The sequence below is a fragment of the Convolutriloba macropyga genome, chromosome 7 (genome assembly GCF_964194025.1).
Source record: "Convolutriloba macropyga chromosome 7, txConMacr16.3, whole genome shotgun sequence".
NCBI classification, from domain to species: domain Eukaryota; kingdom Metazoa; phylum Xenacoelomorpha; order Acoela; family Convolutidae; genus Convolutriloba; species Convolutriloba macropyga.
This window is the reverse complement of record NC_134474.1, coordinates 21,113,223-21,131,685: the sequence shown is the minus strand read 5'-3', so window position 1 is coordinate 21,131,685 and position 18,463 is coordinate 21,113,223. Positions and strand designations below refer to the sequence as shown.

The window sequence follows — 18,463 nt, the reverse complement described above, 5'->3', positions numbered from 1 at the left end:
AGATTGAATTGAAACCAAACTAAACAAATTGAATATTTACACTGTGTATTACTACACGCAGTTTCACCAAAATTGCATGCAATTAAATTGGTATTAGTGCCGTCTCATTTTGCGTGCTGGTTCTTCTTCGCTGCTGCTTGCTTCTTCAGCTTCAAAGTTTATGAAGGGGTTGTCAGGAGAGGAGCTTTCACTGGATCTGGCGTCGATATCTGCAATATCGTCAGTATCAATATTAGATTCAGTTACCTGCTCAGTTACTACTAATCCTGGGTCAGGAGTCTTCCAAGAGCTGGTGGTGGAGTCTGGCACTGAGAGAGCGGCTGTTGAGGAAGTTTGGGACACTACAATGTCATTATCCCATTCTGGACTAGAACTGAGAAGTAAGTTTGAGTAACTGTCATTATCCCAATGAATATCATCACTACCACAACCAACTGTTTCATTTTGTCCAAAGGGTAGAGTTTTTGTTCCACAGAGTAGAATAAACTTTTTGTTGTCGAACGCTGAAAGGCATATTTTGTTGTTAGTAACAGTTTCCAATACATGATGATCGGACATTATTCGTGTGTTTTCAGTGCGAATCACGTTCCATGTCGTCAGTGTGCTCAAGAAATCATCATGCCGGAGACGTTGATGAGCGTCCTTTGCTACTCCTTTAGCCGAAAGTTTTCGACAGCCTAAAGAGAAAAAAAGACTTTAATCAAGTCTGTATATGTTTACTAACCGCTATGTATATAATAATAAAACTAATAGCATTCAGGAGCCTACTAACAACCTTTGTAATTTAAAGATAGAACTAACATGCATTAGAAAAAACAAAGAATACTTACTTTTTGAGAGTATTGAGTATAGTTTCGGCTTTAAACACACGAATTCCGTAATAAAATCTCCTTCAAATTCGTCCTTAAACTTTAGAACTACCCATTTCAAATCCATACTGTATAAATAGTGATCATTCGGATAATTGTAGAAATCGATTTCACGATCAACTGAAGCAGGCTTTCTTGCTAATTCCTCATAAAAAGCGGATTTTATATAGTAAACTATCCGTGTCACTATATAACAAAAGACAATCAAAATGAGCGCGCATTGTGAAGTAATGGAAACTGTACATTTGCCAGATCAAGTATAGTTGCTCCAAACATTGTTGGGGTGTTCCAATAAATCTTTCTAGCGCGGAAGGACAATGCGGCCAGGTTATCTCCGAATATCATGAACCGATCAAACTTAAACTTTGAAATGGAACTCAGAACTTGATCAGCTTCTCGTGCAATGGTAAGCCTACTTCGTCTGCGTTCGCAATTCTTACCATATACTGCATTGTTCATGAGCTTATAAAAATTCTCTTCGAATTTATTGCTGGCGGCTTGACGTTTATTACTGTTGAGTGTTACATAGGGTGCTAATCAATTCGCTCGTTTGAACTGTAGGACACGGTGTACTTTGGCAACAATTAACCCAAGACAAACGTATAATTTGAGCAGTTTGAAATGCAATACATAGTTATTTTTGTCGAATAGCGTTTGAAGCAACTTTTTAACATTCGAGATGGGTAATCTGTGTTGTTCTTTTAGCTCAAGTTAATATTCGCCCAACCAATCTTCTTGAACAATTTTTTTGGTAGGGGCAAGGGGAAAGTCTCGGTGGTCATCGTGTAAGTGGACAGGGTAATTTAAGTCTACTTCAAGAAAATAACCAACTGAAGCGTCGTTAGGGGTATTGAAGAATTCGTTAAGGGTAATTTCTACGTTGAAGGCGAATTCCCCAGCTAGTAGCATGTCCATTTGCATAACACCTCCATAGAGATTATTTGCGTCTACAGAGAGCGCAAAAGTTGACTCCTCAGAGGGCCGGTAATCCGATAAACACTTATTACTTGCAACAAAATGACGCTCCTCGTAAACACTTGTTACTCCTCCTCGTATTGCCGGTTCAATCATGTCCAAATGTTCTCGTTCTGTTATCAGCTCAATGTTTGCCTTGCATATCTTTAGTGACGCTTCTTTTGCCATATTGGGGAGAGTGTAGAAATGCATGCAGTCAAGTTTGTATGTTTGAAAGCTAAGTTCACGGTGAAACTCACATACACAGGCTAATAATGCTCAGTCCAGTTTAAGGTATGCGTCATGATAGTCTTGTAAAGTTTTGCACCCCAATAACTTCCACATTTGGTTAGCATGACCTAAATTTTCATCACTAACAGCCAATTTTCCGCCTTCTAATGTATTGCGCCATTCTGAGAGGCGTGGTAGAGATTGCTCAGAAAACTTTGTACGATCACATACATAAGAATAAGGATAATATCCTTTTTGTTGGAGTAAGAGTGCATCGAATTGTGTGTCAGGCAAAATTTCTACAAGTTTTTCGAGCGAACTGTTCATCATTTTGTACGAATCGATGAATCTTAAATACTCGTAAATTTTTTGTGTTCTTCCTTCTTGAGTTGTAATAGTATCAATCAGAACTCCGAATGTCATTGATATGTCTTTCTCATCTGCTGACGGGATGAATTTTATTGTTGTGGTAGACTCACAGTCGTTCAGAGCAAGACAAATTTGATGTGTCATAGTTTTGTATGTTATGACCGACCACCGGCGTAAAAATGACATATCGTCTCGCTCGATTACACTTTTCGTGTGCCCAGCCCAAGAATTGGCCACTAAAATGACAATGGTCTAAATCTATGCTCTCTTGGGGGTCAAGCTCGCTATCAAATGGTTCCTCGCATATCCAACAGTGTGTAGCGCTCTTTTTGTCGAAGCTTCTCCGATTTCCGTTGTAGAAAGGAAACTGTTTTTTGCGTTCATATATGTCCCTTGCTAACGAAGGCAGCATTCGAACAAAGTTGCCCATACAATCTTCTGAGCTGTCCACATGATGAAAATAGGGAACATTCGAGTGATGATCATCAACTGCGAAAGCGAATCCACATGGCTCGTACTTTTCAATCACGCGTGTTGATGATTGGTCAGTTGCTGCATCATATCCAGCGACGGGTAGGAGAAAAGATTTAAAGTCAAAATAAATGAGAACTTGTATTCAATTTTATCTGGTGATGGCATTTGAATAACTGCAGGGGCATTTTGATAGCAATTTTCAGTATGATTATTACAGCTTTCCAGTCCATCACGACAAAACCAGAAACAATTACGACAAATGCGATAACCAAATCTGAATTTCAGGTCTCTAACGTTACAAACGGTGTTCACAAAGTCAGTAGTGAGAACATAGTGATAAATGTCGGCATCATAAAGAAGTGAAAGATCCATAACAAAATCTGATTCAAAAGAAGAGACTCGTAGAGGGTAAAGTTGTCCTTTATTCTAACCAAAGACGTTGACTGCCAAATCATTGAGGGTTTCAAAGGCTTTCATTTGCTCAAATCCCATTGGCATTTCAATTTCGCCTACAGGTTGGTGAATGTTCTCTTGCTGATATGTTGCTGGGGATGTTTTGTCAATATGATAGTTCCTGTCATCTCTATCAAGACTGATTCCATGATGCGCATGATACGCTGCCACGAAGCAATAATTGAAACAATTGGCATCTTCATGGTTGCGAATATTGAGTAATCCGCGACAGTTTGCGAGCTTATGGGGTAAGGCAAGATAGGATGAGCCGCGAATTGGTCGGTAGCGGGCGAATTTGATGTCAAGTTTGATTATTTTTTCAACAACCCAACCACTTCCAGATGAACCAAACGTAGACAAGACAGCCATCATTTTCTCCACCATGCTCCAGTACAACTCGTTTGTGAGACCCTCTACGTAAATGGGCGTCTTGAGAGAGTTGGCATAAATATCAATGCGCTCCTCCGTTTCGGTTGCGTTTTTATCTTGATGCAGCTTCAATAACTGTACTTTTACCGCAATTTGTACTTTCTGTGGTCCTTGGCTCAGCCGTTGCTCAATTAGCGTTGCAATTGCAGGTCTTTGATTGAGCACGAAGCTCTCAAGATCACTGTCAGCTGTATTATTGACAATTTCATTAGTTTGTAACACACCGTTGGATGCTGTCTCCGCTGTAGCCTCTTTCGGTTGGTATTCAGGTCCAAATACGGGCAGCGAGTGAAGGGAGTTCACATGCTGCGCAAACAGGTGCGCATCATTGAATCCCATGAAGCACGATCGGCAGCAGATTGTAAACTTCGAGTGGTAAGTTCGCATATGCTGTTCCAATTCAGACATTTTCCGTGAATTGAACACACATATGGTGCAGTTGTACACAGGAAGGCCAACATCGTTTGGGTGAAATTTATGTTGATTTCTTGAACGGTTCCCACAAGTGCTAAACGTAGCGGAACAGAAGTTGCACGGATAGACCATTTCTAATAGTTTTGACGAATTTCAAATTCTAACAGAACTTTGATAACAAGTAAATAATTCGGAAATGACTAAGGTCACCAAAACTGAAGCACGAATGTAATTTCCGAGCGCGAAATTCAAATTTTCAAAATGCTGCAATCTGATTGGTCGATTTTGGCTGTTACCTTTATTTCGAAATTTTGATAGTTATGAGAGAAAAAAGATGTGTTTTCAACTCTCCGTTGCAATCGTATGCCAAAATATATCACCATAAGGAACCCTACAGAGTATTGCCGGTCATTTTTTTTTCAAAAAACGTTTTTCGAGAAGCAGGAAAAACATGATAATTTTTGAAATTGTAATAAAATGCGCTATTTTATGCATTTTTGATTACGGGTGGTTAGAGTTGTCCTACTTTCTCAAATGTGATGAGCAAAAATGCTCCCCGTGCCAAAAAATATAGGACCCATATAAAAAAATTGCTCAAAAATAAACAGAAAAAAGTTTTATTTCTGTCAATCAAGTCATTAATTAACAATTACATGACAGTTACATGACATAAACATGTGTCTTTTTTCTGAGGCCTTTTTTGATGACAGCTGTTATGAGATAAATTTGCACTGAGGACCCATCAAGTCCAAAAACGTGAAGAAAGCCGATCTAACGTCTTTCCTTAGGGTACTTCATACGCTAATTAATGCCAGATGTTAATGTGGCATTGATTGCCAGATGTTTTGAAAATCGGTGAAGGAGCCATTTTTTGATGATGATGTTTATGAGCAATAATGTCAGGCATCAAGCAGTGATTAAAAAGCCGTTGCAAAAATTTCAAATTTTTTTTCTAGTAATTAGTAATTAGGTTAATTAAACCTTAATTAGTCGCTAATTAGGGGCTAATTATCTCCATAACGGATGAGTAAAATTTGACGAGTGTGATGAGATGTTTTGTACATTAGAGTATGCTGAGGCTTAGTGAACAATGAGTTTCATCCCAAGCTTTTTTTGGAACCGTCTTTTTCGGGGTCAAAGGTCAGAGGTCACCTGTCAAAAAAAATTTTTTTTTTGAATTTTTTCTTGTTCTTTTTTAACACACATGCTCTTTTTCTTTCAATTGATTCCCAAGTAACAAATGGGAGGTGATCCTAGTGTAAGCTGGAGAGCGCATCTACTGAATTAAGTGTTAAAAATTGACGTCTGAAATGCATTTTTTCAAAATTTTTCTTTAATTATTTTTCAATTTTTGAAAATTTCTTCAACTTATAAATTGAACTTGGAAATCAATCCATGCTACAGCTGTGGTATGGAGTTAGCATGTAATTAGCGTCAATACCGCTTACTCTAACATATGGCTATATCTCTTAAATTTTATGTTTAATATATAATGTTAGCAAAAATTTTGTAGATTGAGAAGTGCATTTATGGATATAATTCAAAAACCACGTCATAGGTGTTACAATAATTGACTGTTTGTTAGGAAATGAATGTTTACGTCATAATGAAAATCCTTTCTGAACATGTTCGAACTTGATCAGTTGCGAAATTTTAATTTCTTTGGCTCAGCAGATTTATAACTACAAAAACAGATATCAAAAGTTAAGTTCACTTTTCAAAAAAGTTGAAATCACACTTTATTGAAACAAAATCAAGTTAGCATCTCACTATATAAAAGAGGTTTGTGATGATTCATCAAAATTTTCCAAGTCAATCAAATAAGTCCAATAAAGAATTCTCAGGTAGCCGTTTTTTTGGTGCATTGCAAATCTTGGGAGTGTCTGTAACGCCAAAAACACGTGCTAGTTCTGGTGTTTGAAATTGTGTAGCTGAAAGTAACGCTGTATCAAACTGGTTTTCACTGAGCAGAGCCGTAGAATTGTTCTTGTGAATTCCCGCAAAGAGAGATGGACTAGATGTCAGCGTCAAACTGGGACTCGGATCAACTGCTGGTGTTACTGGCAAGCTGGCTGAATCCAATTGCGATTGATTTTCTGGGGAGCAAGGTGATGACTTTATGCCCCACATGTCAGCTAAGTTTTCGCAAGCTTGATAAGCCCCTAACTGGTTTTCAAACAGAGGCACACAGTCGCAATCGTAACGAAACAAAATTCGTTTAACGTCGTTAGGTAATGACTCCATGTCAAAATGTTGAAATGTTGGCAAAGCTTTTGGAGGTAAATGTCCCCTTGATGTAATAAGACTGCATTCTGCCGGTTCTGTCTTCTCTGGTAAAGAAGCAATTGCGTTAATGAAAAGCTTAGGTATCAAACAGTGCTGGTAAGTTTGCCAAACATCACCTTGTCTCTTCTGTTGAATCAGAACAACAAAATTTTCGAACACTGTCTGATAAACCAATGTTCGCTCGAAAGAAATTACAGATTCAGCAAGTATTTGAACGGAAATAATTTTTTGCACAAATTTTGAGAAAGAAATTAAAACCAATTTGATAAAAGACGGTCGAAAAATATTGTTTGTCTGGTAACGAACTTTTGAAAGAAAGCAAAGTGCTCTGAACGCAAGGTTTAAAGAAAATGAATACCTAGTTCTAAAGTTGTATTGTACAACGTGTAATTCAACAGTTTGTGTCGGGGGTCATAATTAGTTTTAATTTTGTATATGCTCTGTTACATGCTCTACATTTGTTATAATACATGGGTTGATACAGTCTATAGTGTGTACTAACTCAATTCTTATCTAGAACGTATTTTATTATTAGCATTTCATTGTACATGTTTATTCTTATCAGAATTTCCCTACTGCTGTAGGTTCACATGTGTTTCCAATTTTAATACACACCTAGGGTCACATCTGTTCCAAGATATAAACATATGGACAATTCCAATAAACAGCGTACACTGCACTCCTCAATGACGTCAAATACACACCTAGGGTCACATCTGTTCTCTCTATAGAAATAAAACATATGGTCCGCATATAATTTCAATAAACAATGTACACTACAATCCTCAATGACGTCAAAAACCCACCCAGGGTCACATTTGTTTTCTCTATAGAACCAAAACATATGGTCCACATATAATTCCAATAAACAGTGTACACTGCACTGCTGGATCAAGTACACACCTAGGTTCATATATGTTTTTTGTCTTATCTAAGGTCACAGTTGAAATTAATTATACAATATTTGAACAACAGACAGACTCAAGTACGCCATAGGCGTACTTGAGACTGTATTCACAAATCATTTGGATTTATTTAGGCAGTTTGACGACACTTGTTTAATCCCAACTTGCCGCTCCCATTGAATTGTAGTTTTACACATTATAATACTTGAAAGTAATAAAACAAATTGCACACTATGTCTTTCACGTCCACTAAAGACACAGAGTTTGGAGACTGCTATTTCGACATTTCAAAAACTGATAAGCGCTTAATCAGGGCAACGCTGAAAACCTATGAAAGGACAGGGACATATGTATTTCTGAAATTTTTCAAAAAAGCAACAGACGATTACGAGTTTGAGCAGAGAATTTAGTTAACTCTTGGAGAGTTTGAAAATTTGGTCAGTTCAGAAAAGAAACCAAAAAATCAAAAAGAAGTTGTCAACAACGATGGTTGAAGCGATGTTTGAGCGTTCTCCAAATTACTTTAAACAATTTCAGAAACAGTTCAAACTTCTCATTGTGGAAGAGAAACCTACCTTTTCTATTGGAAATTGTTATGCAGTGTGTGCACATTTTGATTCCGAATTTCGCAATTTTGTAAATAGCCATTATCACGTTCTGATTGATACAACTACTTTTGAAAACGAAGCATTGAAACGCTTTCAAAGCTTTCCTGTGCCCTGTGTTTATACAGCTTTCAAGTTCTTGTTTTGAACTGCACCAAATTTGGAGACTAATGGAGATGTGTTTTCAAAGCTTAAATTAGCAATCGAATTCAACAGTTCTGCAGAAAAAACTGATTCACAGTCAGTGCGCAAACGACTACCAGCTTTTGCTAACAACAACAACAATTTATCGAAAAGCAGCTCGGCAAAACAAACAAATGTCAATCCCAAAACGAATGCCAAGATGCCAGTAGTTGCCCAAAAGACAATCTACAATTGCCGGCCTCCATCAAAACAAATTCAAACTGATTTTTTTTAATATTTAAACTTTACGCAGAGTTGAAACAATTTTGTATGGTCCTCATTCTGGTGCTTTTTGTCAAATTATGGATATTTTGTTGAGTGGATATGGAAAATTGAATATTGATTTCTGATTTATTGAGTGTTCGCTTTGTGTATGAAGAAAAAGTAAAGTTTTGAAAAAAAATTTTTTTTCGAGTTAGTAAGGTTAGATTATCATATGAAAAGCAAAACGAATCAATTCATTATCGCTAATATTTACAAGTTTTTGAGCATTGAAAACAAAATGAGCAATATAAATACAAAACAGTCCACAAAGTTTAGAGTTTGCGCTTTGAATTGGTTGATTCTCCAAGAGTTGATAGATATTGTGATTGTTTGATATAGGAGTTGATAGAAACCATTCTTTGATATAGGTGTTTGTACGATGAAATGGGCCAACCAAGGGGATCGGCAAACAGAAGTTGATTGTTCTTTCTGCATAAAAGTAACCAGTAGGTGCCAATATTTTCAGCAGTTGCTGCATTAAGAATAAGGAAGCTGTTTCCGTTCATTTTTTCCGGAAAGTTGTTGGCCGCAAACACGCCATGAAATTTGTATTTAAAAGTTATGCAGCCTTGGATTAAATCATTAATATCATCTTCAACCATCATTCTTTTGTCAGAATGTGATTCTTTGATACTCTTCTTGCACTATCAACAAAAATTTGCTCGCTTTTTCGCCAATAATGAAAATCTCTGTACTGTTCGGTAGGGCCGCAGAAAATTTCAACTCAAAAGAAATTGACGAATTTGTAAGCTCAGGATGAATAATATCATGGGATGCTTGTTGGGTGCTGGTCAAATTAAAAGCCATTAAGAAATGGTTCGGGTAATCTGTCAAACTTATTCCATGAACATTGTCGATGTAAGCTAAATCCGATATTGTATTAAAGTAGAGACGTTTGTCATCACTTGTTGATATTGGACTGTCTGCCACAGGTAAACCGTTTCGGTAAATATAAATCTGCTCAAGGTCGATTTTGGGGAAATTGAATGGGTTTTGTCTGTTGTTGCCAAGAAACGCTTCGTTAGTGTTCAGACAAATTGCTAGTCTACGAATCGGTTCTCTGGCAAAAATATCTTCTTGTTTCCAACTGTGACAACCCGTTGATGCCAGAAATGTTTTTGTTACAGTCTCCAAGTAGGGATACGAAGCTGGAATTGTTAACAAAGTTTTTTCCATAGCCGATACGACATCATCGTTCAATGTCATCTTGCGTACATACAAATTAGCTTCGACATTTTTTACATTGTAGTGCTTGGCTGTATCGTCAGACATTATAACAAAATCATCTATTGACCGTCTAAATGCAATGCGAAGTTTCACACCACATAGCAAATGTCTGTCACAAGTGACAAAATCAACTGCAACTTTACCGTAAAATGTGCACTCAGCCGATTGCCTCACTAAGGCTTTCCTTCTGTTCACTTCTTCAGTTGACAGCGCTCCTGGATTTTTTTCGTAGGAATAGCCCTGACATGCCAACCAGGTGTTTTTTGCATCTTTGTTATGTGAACATTCTGTTTCAATAAAACTTTTTTGAGCATAGTTTTCGTTAGCGTTTGAAATTTTTAGTCCATTAGCAGACACTGTACAGTCAGAGAAGAGTGAATGTAAAACATTATTGCAAAATTAGGGAGCATCTGTCTTCGTAACATCTGTTGCTGCTCCTGCGTCATATCTCAAATCAGCTTCTGATAACTGGACAATTTTACATTTTATTTCCAAGAAAATTTTCTGTGAGTCAATAAAATTATTTCGGTCACCGGCGACTTCAAATTCTAACATGGGTCCAATTGGACTGTAGACTGGGCCCAATTTTTGACAAAAACTACCATCGAAAGTTACTAAGAGAGAAGGTTTTTCGAACAAATCCAAAGAACTGTGATTTGCCTCTGATGGTAACAAATTAGCGATCATCGTTCACTCTGGCAAAAAAATCTGACCGACTTCTTTTTGGAGCTCTGTGCGTTGAAATGGTTTTTTTTGCGTTTGTTGATTGCTTTCTGTGCCTTGACTCGTATTGAATTCCTCCGACGTGAAGTATTTCGGCGAGATCCCCCTGTCTGTTTTTTGAGTTTATGAGATTGTATTTTTAAACGCCTGTTTAGGAGATTTTTTGCTTCCCAATACATCCAAAATCTCTGGAAAATTTTGTTTCAATAGCTCTTTCCCGATACGCTTCGCTGTAGGCAAAAAGAAACGACGTGCTAAAGGTAACGCAACAAGTCCAATGCCTGCAGCTAGAGCTCCAAAACCACTTCCTCTTTGACGATAATGTCCAGAGAAGTGAGGCAAAGACATTGTTTGATTGGCATAATAAGAATCCATTTTAAGGGGAAAATTTTTTGAATTGTAGTGTTAGAATAACTTTTCCAGTTCCCGAACAGGGCACTAATTGCCCTGTTTCCGTTCTCAGTTCAATTGAAATTGATTGAAATGTGTTGGTTAGGAGCTTTTTATAGTCTAAATTTGTAAAAACTATCCGATGAGTGGGTTCAAGCTCACAAACACTACCGTTATTCAGACGTTGTTTTGAATCAATGACTAGCAAAAGAGAAGCCTTAGTGTCACCGACGTATTGGTATTCAATTATGTTGGTGTAGATGAAAATTAGATGTTTTCCAGCACAAAGGTCAGCTGTGAACTCCCCATAATAAGCTTTCGTATCATCCCTTTTCATAAACCTGTTCGCATTGGGAATCATTTTGTACCCAATGTGTATTCTATTGCCATCAGGAATACCCTTAAATTCAAAAATGCTTGGAATTTTTTCGCTGGGAAACGTAATTCCCTCATACTTGCCAAATAAAATTTCATATTTCCCAGAGCTCTTCAACTCTCTGAATGAAAAATGGGGCAGGCCAATTGTGCACTTAATTGTAGCAAGAATTCGAGCCACTGTATCAAAGGTTCCTGGCATAAAACTAAATTGCTGTCCACTATAAGGTCTAGAAATAACATTGGCTCCCGAAAAAATTTTTTGGGAATCTTCAAAGTCTTTTAAGTTGTGCGCAATTAGATTTCCGTTTACTATGTTTTCTTTTTTTGTTGGGAATATGATTTCACTTAGCGCCACTCTCCAATCACCGAAATGATGCAAGTGTACTTGAATCAAATATTTCCATTGAAGCTGATGAAACAACGTGAACTGTCAACTTGTCTTCAAACCGGTTGTTGGACATTTTAAACAAGAGGGAGCCTGACAAGTTGTAATTCTGGTTGGTAGAATTTTCGTCGAATTGGTTCCTTGTCTGCGTGGGCTAAGGTGTATGTTGGTGGGCTTAATGTCGGTATTCCCGTTAGTTCAAAGACTTTGTCTGTGAGTGATTGCATATAAATTTTCCTGAATGCTTTATCTTTTTAACTACTCTCCAATGTAAAACTTAGGCTTCTGAGTTGAGCTTGTTTGTGCTGCCAATGACACTAGTCATGGCACATCCGTTTTTGTAACTTTGTTAGGAGCAATTTTTGTAATTCGATTGACTCTTGAATTGATTGTTTTCACAAATTGGTCTAATTGGTCACTGTAGCTATAGGTCCAATTTTCTTCGAGATACCGATGAATTATCTATTTGAGAGATCTAATGTTCCTCTCTGCAAAAGATGATTTTTTTCGCTAAAGGTACTATATAAATGATTTCCACGTTTGGTACACAATTGTTCGAATGCTCCAAGAAATTCTGTACCATCGTCAACCAATACTTTTTTGGGCTGTTTGTTTTTGATCATCTTTTTGAATGCTTCAGCTGCTTCGGTTGCATACTTTGTTTTCATTGGTTCCACTCGTAAATATCTTGACAAACAATCAACCGCTACTAGAAGATACTTTATATTGCGGTTATACTTTGCCAGTTTATCAACGTGTACCAAATCTAGAGACCAAATTTCGTTGATGTCTTTTACAAAAACTTTAAGCCTTGAAAATTTTAATCGAATTGAACGGTTTTTTGTGAAAGAGGAATTTGTCTCCAAATAGGACTGAATTTTACCTAGAGGGAGCTTGCTTTGCGTCTCTAACCACTTCATGCTTCCATACGATGCTGGTCCTTTTAAATAAAGCTGTTCCAAACGTTTTACTTCAGGAGAAGAAAGACCATTTCTTTTGACTGGTCTCTTCTTTGTCTGTCGTTTGGTCCGGTTCCTTTTTATATCTTTTTTGGGTTGGTTTCGAGCCACTGTGTTGTTCTTTACTTGAGAAGAGTTCTTGCCGGCTGGCTTGTTCTCTATTTGGGAAAAACTCTTGTTCACTTTCAGACGAGGCTTCCAAGATTTGCCTGGCATGTGTATTTGCAACAAGATGAGTTGAGATATTAAGAGCAATTAAAAATTTTGAGTACTTTGCAATGTCAATTTTTTTAGTTGATTGCTGCAGATTGTACAGAAATATTGAGCTTTAATGCCCAATGTTTCTTTATTTACGTGAAGAACATCGTTCGACTCTACAGTTACTGTTTCAGATTCGTTAATCAAGTCAAGTCTGATTTTTGATCTTTTGATTTGTTTTTTATTCATAAAATCTAGCTCTAACAATATGGAGTCGAAAACTTTGCTTTTTTTGTTTTTCACTACTGGTTCATTTTCGCTGTCTTCGGTCATGTGTTCTCTTTTTTCCTCTTCTGCTGTTTCAATCATTTTGTCTGCAGTCTCAACTGGTTCAACTGCTTTCTCTGGTTTTTCTATTGAGTTCAACTGGTTTTTTTTGCAAAAGAGACAGCTGTGCAGCTTTCTGTTTATAAAAGAGATTGTCCAAAACTTCTTTTTTACCAGTTGATGTGAAGCAAACATTCGTTTTGGAATTAAAATGAATTCTTCGGTGTGCATTACAATTTTGTCAAATAACGATAACAAGCGAAACCAACACTTTTGACCAAATCTGTTTCTCTAGCAAAAAGTTGCCTCTTTTCTTTCAAACTTGTTTGTCTAGACAGTAGTTTTCTGAATGATTTTTCATAACCTTGCACAAAACTTTTTCTTATTGGAACATTACCATTGACAATGTTGAGCAAACATTCGCAAAGGAATTTAATGAAAAGATTTGGAGCTCTCTCTATCTTCTCTTTTAGTTTTGTAACCGATATGTTTAGCAGCCGCCCCAGCATACAAGCTTCTTTCTCTCTCATCGCTTAAACTTGTAATAACGGCTTTAGCTGATGGCAGATAAAAAATTGATGGTCCTGGAGGAACAATATTTGAACAGTAGCGCAAGACGTCTGATGTTTTGGGATCCAAATCAATTAATAAATGACCAAACGGTTCGTTGGTTGCCAACTCATAGCTTTCTTTTAAAAATTGAGAGTTATTCAACTGTCTACCAATGAAAGTAATCTGTTGTGTGTCACGTGGTGATATAAACAATATGATATTTGTTGTATTTAGATCAATTGTTCTGGACCATCTGCTTTGCTGGAACAAATTGTGTTTAACATAAATTACACTGATGTTTCTGTGTCGCCCTGCGGTTGCTAATTTTGAAAATTCTTTGTCATTAAAAATTTCTTCACATGAGCCATCCAACACAAGGAGGCAGTTGTCTAACTCTGAAATGAGTTCAAAATTAGAGAATTTTTTGAAATGTATGATCAGTTTCTTCTCTGACGATTGGAATTTTGGCTGATCATGCTGATAAAAATAACAAATTGTTTGAAATTCTGGGAAAAAAGTGCCAACAAATAATATTTTGAAAATGAGCTCAGTTTTCCGGCAACAAGATGGCCCGCAAACAGTCATGAACAACCAGTCTGAGGTGGAAATAATTTTATTCATAACTTTGGATTTGGAGGAGCGTATCCAACTGTACAAGAGAGAAGTGAAAACCAAAATGTGGATTCTTCACAGTCGACACTGAAAAGAACCAACTTGGCGAGAGACACAGTTTTAAGAAAAATTGTTATAATGATTTGTCTAAAGTATACAACCTCTGATGGAGGCAATCTCGAATTGCAAAACCTCCAAGATTGTCTTTCCTGGTGGTCAGCGTCAAAAACCATGTGAATTTGCCTCCGCTCGAATCTAGTTGATATTCGGTTTGACTCATTTTGAAAGAAAATAATTTAAAAAATGAATTGCTTTTCAAGAATGTTACATAATTATTCAACAATAAAAAATTCATACAAAACATATCCAGAGTCGTTGTCTCCTTGTTTGTTAGTGATTGTATAGTTTGCATTCATCGAATCTTGTTTATCTCTAAAAACAATTGACTCTACATTGTTTTCTTTAATCAGCTGCTTGATTTCATCGGGAAGAGTCTCATCGTCCAGAGATATCAGAATTGGTACTGCACACTTGGGCGTAGGTAAGGGGGTTAGTTTCAATCTTTTCATTTCCTCTTGTAAAGACATGGTACAATTGAAAGTACTCCAGTAGAGAAAGATACTTCTTGAAAGCTTCTATTTCAGCACCAGCACACACGATCTGCTGTTTTCTCTAAACTGTTTGTCCTCTTGTGTCAATTTTTTCTTCCTTGATAAGAGTAACAGTTAACTGATTTTCAGGCGTTATGCAACTGTAAACTGTCAAATTTGGAGACAAATTCACTTGAAGTAGAGACGGAGCTGGTTTCTCCAACCGACGATTCATTCGTCAGCCACTGGTAAAAGAGTTTTGCCTTCTTATTGGCACAATGCTTGCTTCTCTCTCGTTTTGGGCAACTCAATGCATGTAATTTACAAACAGGTGTCTCCCGATATAAATTCAAGTGTTCAATTTTTGGGCAGAACAAAGTTTCCAAGTTGATAACGTTTCTCTGTAACAGCTGTCGTAAAGTTTCCGTTTTTTCTAATCCTTTTGCGTAAAAATCAGAACAGGGAAATCGAAGAACTATACTTTGAAAAATCTGTTGCAAATAATGATAAGGGTACTCTCATGTCTCCCACGAGACACCATGAAGGAATTTAGATACCCACAGGAAAGATCTTTGCTCACTCGAACAAAGTATGTTAAATGATTTTGGAGGTAAAAACAAAATTATATCGTTGTAATTTTCGGTAGATACCGCAAGTTCCTTTATTATAAATCCAGATTTTTTACTTCAAAAACCTTCAAAATCAAGAACAACTGCTCCAGATTTCAACATTCCAGAAAATTGAATAAACAATTTTTGAAGGATTTTACGTATAAACAAAAAGCAATTCCAGTCACATGACCAAGGTACTCATTTGTCACTGAACAAGGTAATACGTAGAAATAGCCTGGACCCTTTTCACTATATTCATATGCAAAACCGGAAGCGTCGTGAAGTATCGCATGCAGTCTCAAAATTTTGAACGATTTAAAATATTTGTCGAGGGCTGAATTGTCGATGCCAATCAAACCACCATAATGTCGTAGTTTCAAAGCTTTATCTAAATCAATCTCAGGATCCAAATGAAGACAAGTAGCTAAAAAGTATAAGAACCGTTCACCGTATTGTGAATATTCTTTTTAGATTTCCTTATAAGTTTCGTGAATACTCCTCAAATCAACTGTAGCAATTGTAGCCATATGATTTTATAAACGCTCACTCAAAAATGACTATAGCCAGGCTTTTCCACCTAAATCAACCTACATACCAATCTACATGTATCACGCACGCACGGCCGTTGTTTTACATGTAGCGCTGCCAAGGATAACCCCCTATTATCACACGTATTAATTCGAAGGGGTCGAAGGACCCCCCTATCTTAGTACCCTATTATCTTACTACTTATATATATATATGTTATATATATATATATATATATATATATATATATATATATGTGTGTGTGTGTGTGTGTGTGTGTGTGTGTGTGTGTGTGTGTGTGTGTAGATGATAGAGGGAGATAGAGAGAAAAATTGCTATTCAACTCGTTATTCGTATTTTTGTTGAATTTGTGAGAAAACTGTTTTCTAAATGTTTTTTCGTCAGTATCAATTCATAAAAATGTCGAATTGCTTTGATCATTTTCCATTGTTCAGGATTTTGTTCACAAGCGGGAAGGAATCAATTCCGATAAAGATACTCATTAGGTACTCCCGATTGAGTAGCTACTTAAAGAAAGTTATCAAATGAGACCGCGGCTTTTATCTGAAAAGTGTTTTGGCAATCTAAGAACATCCGCAAGAACTCTTTATGAGAAAAAGAACCCTCTTGGCCCTCCTCTATTAAACAATTATTTAAAAAGGGTTGAGTTTGATCGCATAAATTCTCTGAAACTTAATGCACACTTTTTCTTGATAATGACAAAGCAAATCGATGATCTCGAATTTACGTAATAAGCAGATTTCTTTTCCTACTCTTGATTACTACCTTTTTGGTCAATTCTGATTCTGACTTTTTACTGGAACTTGGTAATCGAGAACGTTTTTTTAGATATAAAACAGAACATTTTGATAAATAGACATGTAGACTGAACTTTTGTTTGAGTAAATCACAGCAGTTCGCTGTTAGTTTTATTTGTCATTTTTGTGATTTTCATAAGAGAAAATCAGTACTTGAGATTTTTCGCCTTATTACCACAGTGGAAAATTCCTGAAAACTGACCGTAGCTGACTTATAACATAAAATGTATTACATATGACCTAAAATCAGCTTGTTCATGGGAAATGCTCAAAGATTACTCTTTCTCAAGCTAAAATCTGCCGCTCAACAACCCCATTGATCTTTCACCGATTATAATCGATTACGTACAACTGCTCCCCCGCCGATACTTCTTATTGGCGAAAAATAAACAAAGAGCTGAATTTCGAACACTTCCGTTGTGCTTTTAACTATTTGAATAGAGATTCATTTCTTTTTCTTACTTTCAATATGTTCGTAATCAGGTCAGTTCAGAAATAACCCAATTTTTGAAAAAAATAACCCAGCTTTACCTCTGGAAAATTATATTTGCAACGGTTGGTTTGTTTATATTACCAAACCGGATTTTTTCAAACAGCGCCTGTAGTTAAGAGCTATTTTGTATTATCAACTATTTCAGACAATATCAACCCTTTGAGGTACATTGGGAATTTCATCATTGACTCCTGAAGATGTTATCTTGCATATCAAGTATAGTCTTAGTCGAAAGCCCCTCAACGGCAACAAAATTTAACTAAATATTTGTATTTATTCATTTTGCTAGATCATTATAAAAAAATGCAAAGTTTTTGCTTGCGAAAATTGAATAGTTTATTATTATACAACGTTAACGAATTACATCCTTAATTCCGGCGAGAAAAGATTAAAATATAGATTAAGAATTACATTTGAATAGTTTTTTAAAACTATCTTTTTCTTTTTACTTTTCTGACCCCCACTGTTAGTGGGGAGGAACTATATGCTCAACTGAATTTTTTTGTTCAGTCAATTTCGGCCAACCGATATATTTATCGCAGAGATTTAAGCGATATCGCAAAAAAAAACTGTTAAGCGTAAAGTATAGAAATAAAACGTTTTCAAATTTTATCTTTTTTGAGGAGATATCGAGGTTAAACTTTTGGGAACATCTGACACACTCTGAAGTTGTTCACATTTATCGTCGTTTTCGGTAAATTTTTGATAATTATTTTTCTATTTTTCCAATTCTGCGTTTCAGTTGCCGAGAACTGATAATATGGCTGTTATTGGTCTCATCGTGGTTTTTTGAAATTTTTTCTATTCCGTTTTTACAGGACAGTTTTTTGCTTAATCCGTGTTCATTCTAGCAAAACAAAAAAATCTTTTTTGCTGATATTAACAATTTTTGTTACACGTCTTTCCCTTCTTAAGATTCTTTCAACATTTAATTAAAAAATTTCAACTATTCAGTCTAAATCTGACTAATTTTGTTTTCAATTCAGCCAAGAACTTGGATGAGAGGGGTCGTGAAACTATGTGCCAGCGCATAATAACGAGCAAGCCCCCTTGTGCTTCAACTCATATAACAGTAAGATACAAATGTTTTGTTTGTCCCAACTCCTGCAGAAATAGGGTTTAATTTGAATTATGATTCAAAACCTTTTTCTACAAAAGGTTCCACAAAAATTGAAAATTATCGGTGAAAAATGAAGACAAAAAAATTAAACCATATATGAAAAACTAAATATATTT

General features: G+C 36.3%; 2 protein-coding genes across 2 annotated transcripts in view; both read left to right on the top strand.

The window, feature by feature from the left end:
- LOC142342696 (phospholipid phosphatase 1-like) overlaps positions 1-18,463 on the top strand; it is a 518,061-nt gene that overhangs the window by 313,519 nt on the left and 186,079 nt on the right. The gene's annotated exons all lie outside the window — the stretch shown is intronic.
- Positions 1-18,463, top strand: part of LOC142342697 (V-type proton ATPase 21 kDa proteolipid subunit c''-like) — a 203,027-nt gene that overhangs the window by 77,126 nt on the left and 107,438 nt on the right. The gene's annotated exons all lie outside the window — the stretch shown is intronic.